The following is a 19,623-nucleotide window of genomic DNA, read 5'->3' as shown; positions in this document are numbered from 1 at the left end:
CACTGGCCGGCCCATGAAGACCATCCCATGACACACGGCCACTTCTAGTGGCCACCTGTGGGAATCCATCTGGCCAGCGTGCAAAAACAGAGAGAAGACTCAGTTTTCAGGAGTTGCGTATTACCTGACTCCTGATTGAAGAAAAAGGGGGGAAGCGGGGAGAAGTAGGAAGAAGATGGGGAAAGGACATGGGGTGGCTGGTCATCCCTGAAGACAGACCTTGCCGAGGTAAAATGAGTCCTCACTCTTCCAAATGCTTTCCCTCACTTCTCTCCCACTCATGGGAAATGCCTGTATCTCAGGTTTGGGTTCATTGATTGCTTTATTTATATTTTGCCTATATTCTTCAAAGAGTTTGTAATAAGTAGCTCTTAAAGTTCATATCTTGAAGCCACCAGATCCCATCTGATCTTGGAAGCTAAGCAGGGTAAGCCCTGATTACCATTTGAATGGGAGACTGCTAATGACCATCAGGTGGTGTAGGCTGTAATTCAAAGAAAGGCAATTGTAAATCATCACTGCATATTCTGTGCCTAAAAAAACCGTATAAAATTAATGAGGCCACCATAAGCTGACAGGAGACTGGAAGACTGGTACATAGATAAACACACAAAGTTCAAGATCACCTAAATGTGTCTCCTGTTCCCACAGCACAATATCAAGTACATCATGTAACCTGTTAATACACCAAGATAGCTGAACACTGGTATTTTCTCCCAGTCTTGGATTGCACTCTGCCTCTGTAAATTTGTCAACAGAGTGACCAGCATCTCTCTTACATTCTTGAGCTCACTTAGTTGCTGTCTCAGATTTCAGGATCTCATGCCATAAAAGTTCCCCTGCAAAAGGGCAAATGGGTTACCTTGAACTCTCAAGAATGGTCATATCAGTGTGTCAAGTAGAAAACCAAAATTATCAGTTTAATGAATTATCAGTGGTATTACTTACAATCCTGAAATTTATTATATTGCACTTCAGAGCTCTTTCAGACATAACTCACAGCCAGATCTGTTAAATGTAATAACCAAATTAACTAAACTTAATTCCTTTCTTATTTCTGTTTTATCCTTCATATACACTCAGGATCATTTTGAGTCTTTGTGTAAGATTATGGTAACATTACAGCTGAAATTATTCTAACCTTTCTGTGGATAGAATATTGTTCGAAATGTTAAGGCTGTCTTTCTGAGAACATGTAATTTAAATCGTTTGAACCAATCCAAGCAAACACAGTTAAGGCTGGCTGCTAGCTTGCCTTGGGGATAAAAAGGATACTATTAAACTTGGTGATTATAGTCAGACAAAAACATGAACAAATAATTTTTTGGAGTTTAAGAGCTAGAGTCTGCCAGCAAACATGGCTACTGCTGGCTGGAAGATTCTGGATTCTTTAGTCTGAAAAATAACTTTTCAAAACCAAATTTACATCCCAGTTTGTCACTGCTGTGTGAATTGTTAAAAGAATCCTGGTAGAAGGGCAGTAAGGTAAGGCCAAGGTTTTAAGAACGTAGCGAAACCAATTCCAAAGATCATGGGACTGCAAGATAATGGTCAGTGAATTGTTGGAAAAGGAGAGTTTCTTCATCACAGTATCTGAACAACAAATGAATCAAGTGTATCCATCCTTCTGTGCCCCCAGATGGGGTATATCTATGTTGTAGAATTAATGCAGCTTAATACCACTTTAACAACCATGGCTCAATGCTCTAGAACCCTGGGGTTTGTACTTTGGTGAGGCACCAACACTCCCTTGGCGAAGGAGAACTACAACCCTCATGATTCCATTGCATTGAGCCATGGCAATTAAAGTGATGTCAAACTACATTGATTCTATAGTGTAGATGCACCATTTTATATCCTTCTTGGGCCATTCAGATCCCCACAGAAAGCTTCTGCTTGTTAGCAATAAATTTTCTTATAAAACTGGGGTAGGAATCATAAATACCTCCCATGTTGTTGGACTGTAAATTCCAGCAGCCCAAGCTAGCCTAGCCAATGGTGAGGAATGATGAGAATTGCAGTGTCTACTTCTCTAACTAAGAGAAACACTGCCCTATTGGGTTTTTTAAAGAGTGTGTGACTTGCTCAAAGTTATCCAGTGTGTTTTCATGGTTGAATGGGAAATCGAACCCTGTTCTCTAGAATTGTACTCCAGTGCTCAAACCACAGTATCACACTTGCTCCATATGTACATGCATAGTCACATGCAGAGTTTGTGTGGTTTCAGCTCCACTAAATCATGAGTTTGAGGGGCTAGAGTGTCTAGATTTCCAGAAGCCTGAATGAGACACAGAAAGATAGAAGGCAAAAGCAGAGGTTTTACTCTCAGTAGCCAAATCAGATGCCAATGGAAAAAGTACTCCAAAGTACTTTTTACACTCCAACCGAAAAACGAAACACTACAGAGCAATTAACATTACTACACTAGTTTCTAATTGGTTCTGGTGGGTGCTGGAAAGGATCCACAGCTTCACTGGAGGAGGTGCGAGTTGCTTTTGCCTCTGAGCCAATCAGAGATCAGGCAGGAAATTTAATAAACTGCCATTCATGGATTTGAAGTTTTGTGTCAGTTGTGAATCCATCTGGTTGGAATGCGGTTTGATGGGTGGTTGGTGGGTCCTGAAAGTCCAATCCAGCTAGACCACAGAGGTGCTGGCTGATGGACAAAAGGTGTTTCAGGTGCAGTTACATATAATGGCGGACTTACAGAAGGGGTCTGGATAAGTGCTATAGATGACATAACATTCCAAGGGCTACCCTAGATCATATTATACCAGACAGATAAATGAAATTGGAATATGGTGATTTTGCCTGGCTGAGGATGAGGCAAGGGTGAGGTGAGTTCACTTTCTGGGGAACTTCTAAGGAATTTCAAAGAAATGTTACTTTTTGGGGGGTAATTAAAAGTGACCATGTGATTGGCTATATTTTTTAATGGAGCCACATCTCACAGTTCAAATATTTTATATAATTCATATTGTTGGGGTGGGGGTCCGATTTCTCAATCACACTCACACCTCAAATAGTGTTCTTCTTTTCTAGTTTATTCCCTGTGAAGTTCCAGCAACAACCTTAAGTTTTCAAACCTAGGTGATCTTTTTTTGTCCTTGGAGTTATTGAGACAGACAGGGGTTAATTTTCCATGTTTATTTCTATTCAGTTCTCTCTCTATATATTTGAGAAGTCTGTTTTACTCCCACTGATGATGTGTTACATTGAGGAAGGACACGGAGAGAAGCAAACCTCAACCACATCATAGTTAAGAATATTGCAAGCAGGAAGATGGACAAAATCCTGGTATAATTATGACATGTGGGGGCAGGTACAATTGCTATGAAGCAGTCATTCAAGAAGTGTAATAGCCTACAATTTATCAGGACTATCAAACATCTGGAGGAGGCCACTGTTGCAGAACATTAGCAAGATCTCAATCCAACCTGAATATTTTTAAGATACAAAGGCACTGTGATGACAGATGACTAAGGGTGCATCTGCACTGTAGAATTAATGCAGTTTGACACCACTTTAACTGCACTTGCTCAGTTAAAGAATCATTGAATCATAGAGTTGGAAGAGACCTCATGGGCCATCCAGTCCAACCCCCTGCCAAGAAGCAGAAATATTGCATTCACATCACCCCTGACAGATGGCTATCTAGACTCTAAAAACCTTCAAAGAAGGAGCCTCCACCACACTCCGGGGTAGAAAGTTCCACTGCTGACCGGCTCTCACAGTCAGGAAGTTCTTCCTCATGTTCAGATGGAATCTCCTTTCTTGTAGTTTGAAGCTATTGTTCCGTGTCCTAGTCTCCTGGGAAGCAGAAAACAAGCTTGCTCCCTCCTCCCTGTGACTTCCTCTCACATATTTATACATGACTATCATATCTCCTCTCAGCCTTCTCTTCTTCAGGCTAAACATGCCCATCTCCTTAAGCCGCTCCTCATAGGGCTTGTTCTCCAGACCCTTGATCATTTTAGTCGCCCTCCTCTGGACACATTCCAGCTTGTCACCATCTCTCTTCAATTGTGGTAGACAGAATTGGACACAATATTCCAGGTGTGGTCTAACCAAGGCGGAATAGAGGGGTAGCACTACATCTCTAGATCTAGACACTATGCTCTTATTGATTGTCAATTTGTATTAATTCTACAGTGCAGACATATCCTAAGAACCGGGCACAGCTGGCTGAGTGTCAGCTGCATTAAGATCACTCTGACCCAAAAGGTCATGAGTTCGAAGCCAGCCCGGGTTGGAGTGGGTTTCCAACCAATTGTGTAGCCTGTTGTTGACCTTTGCAACCCGAAAGACAGTTGCATCTGCCAAGTAGGAAAATTAGGTACCACCTTAAAGTGTGGGGAGGTTAAATTAACTAATTTATGAGGCCATAAAAAAGACTCCAGCAAAGCACTCCAGCAAAAAAGCATGCGGGGAATGCGGAAGTACTTCATCAGTGTCGCAGATGGACGATGAAAGCGACAGCTCCCCTGGTGGCCAGAAAAAGTTAAAATAGCCTCTGTGTATGTCTGTATATGTTGTATGTTAAAATTGGCATTGAATGTTTGCCATATATGTGTACACTGTAATCCGCCCTGAGTCCCCTGCGGGGTAAGAAGGGAGGAATATAAAAGCTGTAAATAAATAAATAAGAAATTATTTGTATTTGGTAGGTTAAACATTTTGCAGAACAATAAAAAATAACAGTGGTCCTTTTGCAGACTTGTGAAACACAGATTTCTGATAATATCGGTGCTGGCCATTCCAAGAGAAATGTACAAGGATCCTATATTAGCACAAATTCCTAATCATTTTTTAAGTTTGTTAACCAATTTCATATTATGTGTTTTTGTTGTTTGAAGAGATGGACTGGATTGCCTTAGGGCCCTTCCACACAGCCATATAACCCAGATCATCAAGGCAGAAAAGATTTGCTTTGAACTGGGTTATCTGAGTCCACACTGCCATATATCCCAATTCAAAGCAGAAAATGTGGGATTTTATTCAGCTGTGTGGAAGGGGCCTTTGTTCAGCTATACATCTAATACATTGCTAAAGTACAGAAGATGCTCAACATTGGATACACTAATTTCTTAAGACTACATTTTTAATGTCTTTTTAAATTTCAAAATGAAAGATAGACTATAAAAACAGTTTCTTTCCTCTCTTCTGACCTGGTTCCCCATATTTGTTTCTTATCTTATCCACCAATATTTCCACTGCGCCCAGTTTGTGACTGAATTACCTAATGTTTTTAGAATGGCATATATGGCTAGGACATGATTTGGCTAAAATGTTGAGGGAGTTTATGGAGGTCTACCTTTCCTCCCATTGGCAGAGCACTACTACCATCTTTTCTTGGTGAATGATTGCGAGACCTTAGTAACAATTCAATCATTTTGGACCACAAGAGGAGAAATAAATATGACTGCCACATGTTAGTTTGCTTTTTGGCATGCCTTAACAGATTACATCCTGCTGGATGATTGGAATACAATCTTCCTTAAATCTTGTGTTTAAACTGTGAAGAGAGTGGTGCTGAATTTGTCAGTATATTTAAACGCCATTTCCCTTATTCCACATTCAGTCCAAGCAAGAAATGAATCCTTTCAATCTCTTAAATTTGTGAGTCTTTGAGAACTCAAATTTCACTGGAATTGTTTTTCTAACTGTTGTAAAAATATCAATTCAGGATCAAAACACTCTTTGAAATCCAGATGCAAGCTGCCAGATGCAATTAGGAAGAGCCTGGCCTGTGGAGCTGTGTTGCCCTTCCTATAGCGAATCTCCTCTTGCATTTTTATGTAATTGCTGTGTCAGGAAAAAACATAAAATCTTTTACAATATGGGCTATCTGGCCTTCCCAGCTCCCTACAGAAAGCAGTGTTATATCACCATGGAAGTTTTTTTTTCAAAACTCTGTGTGTCTTGGAAAACAACATCTTTGGTTTTTGGCATGCCACTTTTGGGTGGAGTAGTCGTCTCACTCCAATATTGTTATTTTTAATTTTTTTGGTCATACTGGAACAAGGTCACAGAGTAACCAAAAACCCCACCTACTGATTTATTTAGGCCAATTGCCAGTCCTGTCCAAAATTATCTTAAGTGGATTTTTATTCTTACAAATTCATATTTTTATGATCATATTCAAATAATTGGCACATATCGTATTTTTATTTTAAAAATCATATATATTTAGGGACAGCTAAAATTCTTTGGAAGCAATGAATGCTAATTATTTGTAGGCCTACTTTGCTTCTGTCTTCTCCTAAGCTGCCAAATAAATCCCTTCCCAAAATGGCAAGCTCCCTTTTGGCACTGAGAGTGGATTCAGCACATAGTTTGGGATGCTGTTTATTACCATTAAGCCCTGCACATCTTGAGATGGGGTTACTTTAAGGACCATCTCCTTCTGCATGAACCAGCTCCTTCCACTGACATTTCTTGTTCCTTAGGTCTATAGTTTGTTTCCCTACTGTCAGAGGTTCTGTTGATGCAGGCAGCGAAGGAAAAAGCCTTCCTTTTCGGGCACCTGGGCTGTGGCAAACTCTGCTGCTATTGGACCCTTATTTCATGCTTTTTAAATACCAAACCAAAGTTGTTTTAATACCAGGAGGTTAATGGTTTGTCTGGCTTCTGAATCTCATTGCTAAATAATAAGATGCTATGGATCACCTGCTGTGTTATTTAGCTTGTTTTTGCTGTTTCTAGCTCCCTAACCACAGGGCAGATGGACATTAATAATGTCACTTGCAGGGAAGCAGAGAGCCTGTGGCTCTTAACAAAATGCAACCTGTCAATTAAAACCAAGGCCTGGCTTCCTGTCGGTTGATTACTGCTGACTTGGCATGCTTGCAATAATTTATACCTTTAATCCTTGTGAAAGAAGGAAGTATTTTGGCATGTGCAGAGTTTCTCATCCCACTGTGACCAAACATGTATGCTTAGTTTTCCTCTTCTTGTTAAAATATTTAAGGCACCTCATCTCTATCTTCTTTCATTCCATGGTTTGGTCACTCAATGGTTTGGTCACTCAATGGCTAGCTGGTGGTGCTCATTCACATACACAAATGAAAGGTCCAGTCCTCTGATCCCTCCCAGATACCAAAGAGGTAGCACAAAGCTCTAACTTCACAGATGGATGCCTGACCTGGATGACAACACCTAATTCCACAAAAATAGCTTTGGCTCCCACCCTTTTAGTGTCCAAGTAGAAGAGAAAGAGAATTGGAAGTGAAGTGTAGGGTGCGCAGATGTAGCTCAGGATCAAAAGTCCTGCTAGCTCTCTCCCACCCTAACATGGGAGAACATTCAGATCAGAGGATATTCATGCTGTGCTTTACAGAACTACATTTTACTTTAACTGCCGTGGCTATTTTATATGAAAACATGAGATTTATAGTTTGATAAGTCACTAGAGCTCATTGGTTGAGAACTCTGAAGACCCTTTCCTAAACTGCAAATCCAAGAATTCTGTGTGATAAAAACCAGGCAATAGAAGTAGAACCATAATGTGTAGTGTAAACAGTCCATTAATTGGGTGGTTGTGAATTTTCCGGATGTATGACCATGTTCCCAAAGCATTCTCTCCTGATGTTTCATCCACATCTATGGCAGGCATCCTGAGAAGTTGCCTCCCCTTGATGTGGGTGAAACATCAGGAGATAATGCTTCTGGAACATGGCCATACAGCCCAGAAAACTCACAAGAACCCAGTGATTCTGGCCATAAAAGCCTTTGTCAACAAATCCACGAATTGGTTGAAATGGATTTCCTCCCAATGTGGTCACAAGAAAGGGGTGAAGGGGAAAGTTAGAGGAAGAGCAGCAGACCTTTGAAGCTGTCACTGTGCTCTGGGTTATCTTGCTCATACCAATCAACATTACACAGGTCTACATATATGTCTTGTAAAAAAAATCTGTGAGCCAATTTATAACAGTATCCATACTAAATGAGATCTTGTTTAACAAAATCAGGATGGACTTCAAAATCTCTTCCTGGAATCCTTAACATACACCCAGAAAAGACAAAGGGGGTGGGCTCAGTTACCAAAACAAATTAATCTTAAGATCATTCCATTCATTATTCCTGGAACTTTATATAAATATCTTAAGGACCTAAAAGAAATGTTCCTTTTATTTTTCTTCTCTCAGCTTAATTCTATTATTGCTTTATCCGGCTATGTATGGGCTATTTTCCGAAACTGTTCTTGCTGAAAGCCTGTAAAAATGTGTTGTCCTAAAAGAAAACTGTTATCAAAACATGGGCTATTTATAGTTGGTTCCCATTCCTTAAGCTTTTTGCAACATGTTTCCTGCTCAGACTGCTTGTCATCAGAAAGTGTCCCAAGGGGTATAGCTAGTTGCTTCCTTGTCTTTGTGACAAGGAGAACTGTATTCAATTTATTGCATTCTAATAATTACCTACTGGAACTTCTTTCTCCTGCAGACACCTCCTTTGGTCCAGGAGATATTAGATGAACCAGAAAAGCATGCTTCCATTACAGATCTGGGAATCTTTTTTAAAAACAGCACATGGCCCTGTCCTTGTGATCAGTTGCTACATTCCCCCCCCCCCCCCCCCAATATATTTTGGTGCCAAAGAAAAATATATCATCGTATTCTGGCTCATGAAACTAATTATTTTCCTTCAGGACCAATTCCTTTCTATAAAGAAGTTGCATTGTGCTTGTAAATCATGGGGATTCCCACAGGCACTGAGCATGTGACAATGGTGTGCTGCCCTAAATTCCACTTTGCCCACAGCAAAGGAGCAATGTGAGATTTTCACCACAGCCAGACTAAGATGGGATGCCCAGCAGCAAAGCTTCCAAAAACGGCTTGACTGAGCAAGCCTTCTGCTTCCACCTAGGCTAGGGATAGAAGTCACTTTCCATGTGATTTCTTCAGGCAAAAAAGTGATTGAACACAATACTTAGGGAATGGTGGTGGTATGGAATTGTTTATACATACTCATTGGAAAGGACAAACTCTGAATGGCAGCCATTCTGGACAAAAATGTACTTTAGTGCAGCCAGGCCCGTAGCCAGGATTTCATTTCGGGGGGTGGGTGGGGGGAGCTACATTTTTTTCAGGGGGATTTCGGGGGGGGGGGTGAGTTTCGGGGGAGGGCTGAGTCTGCGTGAAAGAGGGTCTAGCCTAGCAAACCTTTTGTATCATTACCCCAATACCCCCATGCATATGGGATATATTGAGTATGGTGATCAGATCATGATATGAATAAACATAACAGTTTAAATAATGCACCAGTAAGGTCTTTTTGCGAACCACCATGAGAATTTGGGGGGGGGGGGCTGAAGCCCCTCAAGCCCCCCCCCCCCCCCCCCCCAGCTACATGCCTGAGTGCAGCCTTTGGAAAGGGTTTTTTTGCAAGCTGAGTGAATACAAAAGACGCTTGAGAGCGGACTTGTTTCTTTACCTTAATTTGTGTGTGTGCGTGTGTGTGTGTGAGAGAGAGAGAGAGAGAGAGAGGGAGAAATTGAGGCTTTCAAATGTTTTTTAAACTGCAACTCCCATAATCCCTCACTATTAAAAACCATCTAAAGACCTACCTCTTTTGGCAGGCCTACCCAGCCAGTTTTTAAGCATGAATTTTAAATTCATGTCCTTTGTTTAATCTTTGATTTGTGCATTTTGATATGCATTTTACAGAAATATGTTTTAATATGTATCTTTTATAGAAATACATTTTAACATGTGTATTTCTGATAATTTTACAATTTTTATGTCTTTTAATTATTCTGTAACCCATCTCGAGCCACAAGGAGAGGTGGGTAAGAAATAAAATTGCTGTTATTGTTGTTGTTGTTACTAGTTATGCTAGTTAGAGCTGATACTAGCTACAGCTTAACACTCCCAATTTAAAGTACTTACTAGTACGTTTCCCTCCAGTATCTTACAAATGATAATTAGCCTCACTTGTCTTCCAAACAATCTATAGTTTTGTATACATAGCAAGATAATTTCCCTTCAGCGACTCTGCATCCTATCCAAATGTAAATTATACGAATAAGGAAATCACTTCTATCTTATTCCTCCCTCACTGTCACCAATCTGGATTCTACATGATGCAGAGAACCCAGAGAGAAACAGGACCTCCTCAATATGGCAACAGCAATGGCAGGCTGGGAAGAACAGTACACGGAGCTGTTTAGCCATGCCATGCTTAGGGCTCATAATTTATGTTTCATAAGCTATCTGATGGGAGGATTTGCAAGGATTTATTTCTCCAATGTGCCAGAAACAGGCCCATATTTGTATCCACTGATAACAATTGTTTCTTCTTTTCCTGGAAACTCTCTAGGGATTGGCAGCCAACATGTTGGAAATTGTCAGAGGTCTAGAGATCATCACTTTAAATAGCATAGGTTTTTACCTTCTAACCCCCGAAATGACGAAACTGGACAACAATAGTTTTGGATTCAAATTTGGGCAACTTTATTGACTGTTACCTATTTAACTTTTAACTGAACTAAACTATGTGTCTTGGAACTTGGGGGCAAAACCGAGGTAGCGTCCTCGGCTATTCAGGGTGTAATATCTGTGTCCCCTGGAACCCAAACCAGGGCAACCTCTAAGGTAAATGTCTGGAGAAGCCTGTCTCAAATTATTGATATCAGACTCTCCCGTTCCTGGGCCATGTGATGTCCCCTCACCCATTTGATGACCTCTAGGTGAGTGTTTGTTGTGTAATGACCGACACCCTTAAGGGGTGCCTTGTGTGTACAGCGATCTTTGTGTTTTCCTATGCTATTTATGCTAGACCTATTTAAAACTGCACCATCCCAGCTAGCCCCCAATAACAGTATAGGGTAGGCGGGAAAAAAACCCCTAGAACATAGGAGGGCAAAAAATTCCTACCTGGTCCCAGAAGGCAACCAAATAATTATACTGTCAGTGGGCTGATGGCTCAAGCCAGAATGCAGAGGGAGGCTGGCTGCAAAAGTCAGCCAGCCCTGCCCCCTTTTCTGGATGGTTCCACTGGAACCAACCATTCTCTTCTTCAGGGGAAGAGGCAAATTGCTCCCCCCCCCCCCAACTGCGTTGGTCCCATAGCATAACACTCATAACAATGTCTCCTGTTCAAGTTCCCAGTGATCTTTCTTTCACATCAGGAATCCATCTGCCAATCTTTGTTCTCCAGGATTTTGACACATCTCTACTTTCCATGTTAGATGGCCTGATACAAAAGTCTGGTAGTCATTGTTCTAAAGATGGGAAGAGTTTGAAATTCAAATCTATTGGGGAGCAGAAAGTTGCCTGTTTAATCATACTTGTTCAGCTTTGCTTTACAAATGGGGATTAGATAGGGATGAGTATAATGTTCTCAATTATCCCTTTCTCAGTTGAAAAATAGATTTCACAACAGTCAGCAAATTTTAATGAGAAGAATAAAAGACTAACAAGATATTCATACAGTTTTCTCCTTGGTCCCAAATGTCCCAAAGGTGTGCAGATTATTATTCTGCATAGAAAGATGTATGTATATATGTTTCACATAAAGAATACAGGGAAAACATTGCTAGGATCTGCAGGGTTAGTGATACTGCATACATGCTAAGGGCCAGTTCCTTCTCTTCCTGTGTGCCATATGTTTCTGTTTCAATTAGGCACAGGAAGGGATGCACCAAGAGGACAAAAAAACAAAACAAAACAAAACACATGGCACACAGGAAGAGGAAAAAGAGCCAAGATCCTCAGGATAAGTAATTTTGCGAGGTTAATACCCCCCTTTCTTCTTCCTGTTTGCCACTTTTTTCCTATTGTTGTTGTTGTTGTTGTTTAGAACATTTATACCCCATCCTTCTCAACCTCCAAAGAGGGACTCAGGACGGCTTCCAACAGGCAACTATTAGATGCCGACACAATATAATAACATAACATAAAATACATTTCCCCAGATTCCTCCCTTTCTCTGGGAAAAATAGACACTTGCAGTGTACAGGAAAAGGAGGAGCTAGCCCAATACACCACATCACTTACCCTGAGGGTCTGGCTTCTTTTCCTCTTTTTGTGTGCCACAAGTGTCTATTTTGCCAGATGTACCGGAAGAAACTAAAACATGTGGCGTACAGGAAAAGGAGCCAAGATCTGCAGGGCAAGTGATAATGCAGGTGCCTTGGGACTTGTTCCTCCTTTTCCTGGGTGCCATGTGGATCTGTTTCCCTCAGTATCTCCCTTCTTTTCTCTGAAACAGATACTCCAGGCATGCAGGAAAAGGAGAAAGAACTTGTCCTGCATTCCACTTTGCTTACTCCATAAATCCAGCTGTTTTCCCTCTTCCATTGTGCCATGAGTCCCACTCCCCAGGGATTGTAGCAGAGGCATCCCATTCTCCCCTCCCCAGAGATATTTGTGGCTTTTCAACTTGAGGAGGCTTCATCACTAATCCCATGAAAGTGGAGAGATGACTGTATTTCCCAAACATTTTGATAAGAACACACAACAGTTTTTCCCCCTATACATGCTCCCAAACTGCTTTACTGAAAGAGAACCATATAATTAAAAGTACATCCTACTGTTAGGCACATTAAGGTACCACTTTAAGTGGTCCATTCCTGTTTTTAAAATATTCAAAGAAAATCATGACAGCACATTGCTTGGAGCTTGGAAGGCAGTGAGGAAAATATAGTCATACTCTCCAGCCTCAGAGGAAAGCAGAGCTAAACCTCTTCTGAACACATCTTACAAGAAAATGCTGTGATAATGTTACCTTAGGCTTGCCATTGGTTGGAGACGAAGGCACGCAGCAACAATAGAATTAGATTCTGCTGTGTTTCTTCCTTTTAACTATCATCTCTGTGATTTTCACAAGCTTGCCCAACATTGCATAGCAAATTGGGAGGAAAGTATGTGCTCTTTTTTACAGCAACAAGCGGTACTCCTTTATCTCCGGATAAGAAGTCTAACAAGCACTTTTAATTTCTTGGGATTTAGTCTTGGCCTTTTCCCACAACCAGACACTACTTTGGGGAAAGTCACACCCTTCCTGGACTTGATAGAAAGACGTGGGAAATACTCCACATATTCACTCTATTACAATACAAATTTCCAGGAATCTTTTCTGAATGGTTTCAAGTATATTCTTTAATTAGTAGGGGAGAAAAAAAATAGAACTTAATGGACTATAGTACAATTCCTGTATCCATGGGTTATACAAACTGTGAATAATAGTGAAATTGCACAACATGTGGCCCACACAAGTCACTGATGCAGCCTACTGGGTGTACTGCCTGTGCCCCGCAGACGCAGCTTGCACCCACCTCCCACTGCCACCGTTGCTTGCCCCCACCCTCCACTGCTACCACTGCTTGTGCCCACTCACCACCATTGTCACCACAGCCCACGACTATCACTGCCAGCCCCCAGAAAGGAAAGAAGGAAGGAAGGAAAAAAGGAATGATAGAGAGAAAGAAAGAAAAAAGAAAGAGAGGTAGAAAAAAGAGGGAAGTAGAGAGGGAGGTAGGGAGAAAGAAAGAATGAAAGAAAGAAGTTGGAAAAAGAGAGAGGGAGATAAAAGGAGTCAAGGAGAAAATAGGTTGCATAAATAGTTTGCAAATGCACTTGTGTAGGGGAAATTCTGGATGAGAGTGGACTGGATTTCAAACCCATTAAAACTAATTTCTGACCACTTTCCACCCACCAGTTCTATTATCTTGTTTTTAAAGGCCTTTACTCCATTATCACATTAATACAAGGAGACGACAGCTATTTTGTTAAAACCTGTCTTGGAATTACTGCTTTCTTTGTCGATAATGTGTTTTCCTATCCATACAGGAAGGATTAAGTCATTAAGCCTATAATAATTTAGTATTTGCAGAGTAAGAGCCTGCTCAGCAGAGACTGATATGAGTGAGGTAGCATGTAGATCAGCTTCCATCTATTTATATGTTAAATGCTTTTCACTCCTGGAACATCAGTCTAGAACTGGGCTTCACCATGAACTGAGTAGGCCTAGCAAATACAGGACTTCATCAGACAGTTTCCCATGGAGCATGGCACATGACTGCTTCTGGTGGTTGCTTTTGGGACTCTCCACTGCTTCACATGGGGCTAAATTCAGCAGCATACATCGATTTAGCCCTGGTCACCTACTGAGCCGAATGGCTCCTCATCACATGATGCCAGTGTGGCTCTGTGGGTGAAGGAGAGTGGAGCCGGTGCATGCCGCCATCAGGACAACACAGGAGGGCTCCCATGTTGCCATTGCAATGAATGGGGAAGCTGCACGCACTGCACGCACTCGCACTTCCATCTGATCGCCCTCAGCTGGAGCGGGGTGATGTGGGGCACTAGGTTCCTCAAGCCTCTCTATGAAGTGGAACACCACTGGTGGCCATCTGATGAGGTCACCTGTCTCTACAACATGTAGAAATGGGAGGATTAGAAAGCTGGAATTGATTCCACTTCTCTGCCTGCGTGTAGAAGAGCCTAAATACAGGTATTTTTCATTGGGATGGCAAGTGGTGGATTTCTCTGTTTACACTGTTTTATGAAGTGCCCCTCCGTGATCCTTCTGTTGTTATTAGTGGTTTAAAGACAGTGTGGGTACCATTGAAAGAAGTGTTTTTAAAATGTGCTGATCTCCTCTTGAGGAGAGATTCAAAGAGAAGGAGGGAAGGTCCCATCGAAAAGTGTGTTCTAAAAATATGTTGGCCTCCTCATGAGGAGGGATTCAAAGAGAAGGAGGAAAGATCCATTGAAAGGGGTGTTTAAAGGTGTGCTGGTTTATTCGAGAGGAGGGATTCAAAGTAGGGAAAGGGTCATTGAAAATGCATTGGTCTACTCAAGAGTAGACATTCAAAGCAAAGGAGGGGAGATCAATCGAAAGGAGTGTTTTAAAATTGTGCTGGGCTCTCATCACACTAAAGAATGAATCCACTTTAAATCCGGTTGCTACCTCCTGCAGAATTCTGGGGTTTATAGTTTAGGGAGGAGCCTTTAACAGCCTCACTAAACTACAAACCCCAGAATTCTGCAGGAGGCAGAAATCGGATTTAAATTGGATTCATTCTCTAGTATGATGAAGTAGCTGGTCTACTTGCAATGAGAGGAGACATTGCCAGCCTGTGTGATGGGAAAATGATGTTGAGCTAGATATGGGAGGAGATGATTCTGTGTGTTGCAGGTGAGTAAATTCTCCATCTTCTTTAAAGATGGAACACCACAGACCAAATAAGACAATTCCACCAACCTCCTCCCCCTTTGTGGGATGAGGCCCACAAAAAACATTTGATCACTGATTGCATACTTGTAAGTTATTCCTTCAAATCTGTTCTCAAATAACAAATATGACACAGTCTTAAAGTTAGTTATTTGTATCTCTGTGATCTGATCCTTCAGCACTGATATGGACTGAGTTTGTGGCTTACATTAATATCAGGTCTACCAAGCCATCAACCATACCAGGTCAGCTGAATATGCCAGTTTGCAGTGTTTTCTTATGGCATAGGTTGGGTATTCTTATCTGGAATCCCAGAATCTACAATGATACAAAATCTGAAATTGTTCACATAAGTAGCTGAGAGAGTGACACCTTTACTTTGCGATTCTTCAGTGCACACAGATTTTATCTCATATATAAAATTATGACAAATATTATGTATAAAATTAACTTGAGGATATGTGTATACTCTTTTTGATAACTATTTTTATTCAAAGAATTAAACCTACAATCAAACAAAGACATATAAAGAAAAACAAATTTCACAATTTACATTATTTCTTAATATAAAACACAAACCTGAGACAACTAACAAACCCAATCTAAAACAATCATTCTACCCACTACAACCCACACAACCCTATTAAATACGATATGTGTACACTCTGATGTTTCTTGGTCACATAAATCTTAGTTTTCATCAGTGAAACATTGAATGGAATATTGTTGCAGAAAGTAGCTCCTTCGTGCCTTGCTTCAGACATCAGTTGGGCAGAAACATGAACAACAAATATGGTTGCTGCTGTCATCACACTTTATTTAGCTCTTTGCTAAGGCTCAGAATCCAGTCTCTAGGCTGACAAACTGATTGTTAGATCAAAATTACCACATTCCTTCTGGAGCTATTTATTACAGGGTAATACTCTTGATAGCAGAGTGTGTCCGAGGGCATTGAGCTGTTTCCAAAATTCAGCCGGGGCCTGAGAGATGAGACTGATAAAATGTCTACCTTTGAACATCACTGGAGGGACTTTTCATTCGCAGCACCAGCTCTCAGTATCTCTGAAATGCTTTCCTTTTAGCTTTTGCCTTTTCCCTCTCTTAGTTTGCCAAAGAAACTGAAATTTTTGAAGTAGGCGAGGACTGTAAATATTCATAGTATTTATTGCACCCCTTGTTCTACCCTTGTATGTTCTGGATCATATTTTATTTTGAAGATGGTGGTCGCAGAGCTTGGTCTGGGTTCCCTATGCAAATCTACATCAGGAGTTCTCAAACTTTTTCAGCTGCAGAGTCCTTTTTGAAGCAAAAGTTTCTCATGGAGCCCCAATAAATGTTTATATGTTCTATTATATACAATGTATATATGTATATGGTCATACAATGGTACACTGGTCAACTTGTGCTCAAAATATATATGAATGGAGGTGAACAGAGAAGATGTTATGATCTATGCGAAAGCTGAAGAACTGATAATCTAAGTGCTAAGTGCTAATGCATGTATATCAGGCATGGGCAAACTTTTTGCCACACAGTGTTTTAAAAATTGACAGACTGGCCAGGTTGGGCCAGTGACAGGTGGGTGGAGAGTGTTTGTGTGAACTAATTTTAGAAAACAATGAACCAATTCCTATGCATACTGCACAGATTGCATCTCATTTGAAGTGCAAACAAGAGAAAAGAAACAAAGAAAAATATAATATTTAAAACAACAATTTTAACCAACATAAACTTAACAGTATTTCAGCAGAAGACTTCAGGGGTCATCTAATCCAACCCCCTTCTGCCATGCAGGAAAAGCACAATCAACCCCCCTTCCCTAACAGATGGCTATCAAATCTTTGTAATAATAATAGTAACAACAATAGCAGAAACCCTGGAGTTTTGGAAACAAGGAAGGTGAAGGGAAAAAGTTCTGGGCAGTGAGGAAAGTGAGGAAAAAAGGCTTTTGGTGACAAGGGAGGTTGGGGGAAAGGCTTTGGGGTGGGATGCAGGAGACGGGCAGGGGCAGGAAAAAGGAGGGAAAGCTTGGAGAGGGAGGAAACCACTGAGCCCCTCAGTATGTTTCACGGTGCCAAGGGCTCCATGGAGCACACTTTGAAAACCACGACTCTACATTGATGATAAATTATTTTTAAAAGATTCTGATAACTATAATGCCAGATGAAGATGTTTCCCAGGCTGGATCTACACTGTTATAAAATCCAGATTATCAAATCAGATAATCCACATTATCTGCTTTGAATTGGATTATATGAGTCTTCACTGCCATATAATCCATTTCAAAGAAGATAAATCTGGATTATATACGGCAGTGTAGATCCAGCCTCATATAATCCAGTTCAAACCAGATAATGTGGATTATCTGCTTTGATTATTTGGATTATATGGCAGTGTAGATCCGGCCATTGTTGTAATTATGAAGACTCCATAAATACTTTTAAAAAAGGCAAGGATTGTTTTTCTGTAGTTCATTTCCTGTCCAAGGCCTCAGGCCAATTGTTCTAGCCTTTCCAGACATCCAGTAGAAAATGCGAAATGCACTGTCTAGAATGTTTGAGTATCCCTTATCCAAAATGCTTGAGGTTATAAGTGTTTTGGATTTTTAAGATTTTGGAGTATGTATACTATATTGGCGTATATGTACAAACGTGTGGCTCTTGCATACATTGCTGTATCTCCCAAAGCTTGGAAATACTTTGTACAGCCTGTTTTAAGTACAGGAGAAATCTTCAAAGCTACCCACTGGGAATTAAAACCCTTTTACACAGACCATTTCTAGAGAATAGTCACAAAGAAACTATTTAAAACTCTACAGCTAAATTTCAGCATCCATATTGGAAAATATGAGATAATAAAATGAATTGTATATTTTAACATGTTGTAAACCGCAATGAGTCGCCGCACAGGCTGAGATATTAGCGGTATACAAGCATACCAAATAAATAAATAAATAAATAAATAAATAAAAGGAGAAAAAAGTCATATGAGGTGACTTCATGTTTCCAGATGCCTTGTTCTGACCGCAGAGTTACCACAAACAATTGCCATACATTTGATGCAAAGGGAAAGAATATCCAGGTCAGAAAAGGGAAGACTCCCAGACAGGCCTATTTTTTTTAAATTTGGCACTGCATATACTTGATGACTGTTTCACTCAGCTTGCCAGATCCTGATCTACGATTTCATCAGATGGGCTGCTTTGCCCATCATACGCCACTCATTCTCCCCTTTCAGCACAGAGCCCATAATACAACACACATGTACATTCCGGTCGGGCTCCGTACTGAAATGGGAGAGCAAGTGGCATACGCTGCAAGGCCAGCAACATGTGAGTCTTCCTGTGTTTCTTTCTGAACAATGGGGGGAAGCTGGACGGCAGAGACTTCCCCCATGGGATGGGGTCCCAGGTAAGTCAGGTGATGTGGAGTGTGAAATGTCAGATCACCCCCCCCCCCCCATGGATTTGTCACAATACATAGAGAATCCACTAGGCAAAGTGATAAGGTCCCTAGAGGACAGTGCTTGGTCCTTCAAAAGCTTCAAGGTAGCAAGATCTCAATTAATTAATTAATTAATTAATTAATTTCATTTCTACCCTGCCCTCCTCCCCACAAAGGGGACTCAGGGCGGCCAAGCAGCTATGACTCCCATACTGAGGCTGGAACACCTCTTTTCTAGCTTTTTTCTTCATACCTTCCAAGTAGCTGAAATAACACTTTCTCCTTCACTGATGGATTTAAAAATTACACTTACCAGTGTGAAATGAGAAAAAAAAATAGATCTAACTTCTTTGACCAGAGTGAGAAAGATATGACCTTCCAGATGTTAACAACATAGGAAGCTATCTTATATTGAATCAGATTATTGATTGATCTTTACCATTGTCAACTCTGGATGTTACTCCCTCCTGTCTTATCTTCCTTCTTATTTGCTAAGGTAACTGAGTGCAATATGAAGTCAGCTTGCAACAATTGAAGACCCCAGTGGCACAGTGGATTAAAGTGCTGAGCTGCTGAACTTGCGGATGAAAAGGTTGGCAGTCCAAATCCAGGAAACAAGGTGAGCTACTGCAGTTAGCCCCAGCTTCTGCCAACCTAGCAGTTTGAAAACATGCAAATGTGAGTAGATCAATAGGTACCGCTTCAGTGGGAAGGTAACGGCACAGTCATGCTGGCCAAATGACCTTGGAAGCATCTATGGACAACACCAGCTCTTTGGCTTAGAAGTGGAGATGCATCACCCCTCAGAGTCGGACATGGCTAGACTTAATGTCAAGGGGAAACATTTACCTTTTAAAGGCAAAAAGGGAAGTGGGAGGAGAAGGAAGCTGGGACTTTTTAAAGGAAGCTAAGAAAGTGGGGCAGCCGAGAATTAATTGGGATTATCCTTGCCAATTCAGAATAGTTGAAGAGTATTCAGTGTTGCAATCTGCAAGTGATGACG

General features: G+C 40.9%; 1 long non-coding RNA gene across 1 annotated transcript in view; it reads left to right on the top strand.

Moving 5' to 3' along the window:
* LOC132769969 (uncharacterized) overlaps window positions 1–19,623 on the top strand; it is a 57,274-nt gene that overhangs the window by 13,325 nt on the left and 24,326 nt on the right. Inside the window, exon 2 of the long non-coding RNA XR_009630957.2 lies at window positions 19,117–19,239. This is a non-coding gene — a long non-coding RNA (uncharacterized lncRNA). The remainder of the gene's footprint in view (window positions 1–19,116; window positions 19,240–19,623) is intronic.

The sequence above is a fragment of the Anolis sagrei genome, chromosome 1, assembly GCF_037176765.1.
Source record: "Anolis sagrei isolate rAnoSag1 chromosome 1, rAnoSag1.mat, whole genome shotgun sequence".
NCBI classification, from domain to species: Eukaryota; Metazoa; Chordata; class Lepidosauria; order Squamata; family Dactyloidae; genus Anolis; species Anolis sagrei.
This window is presented reverse-complemented; position numbering and strand designations above follow the sequence as displayed.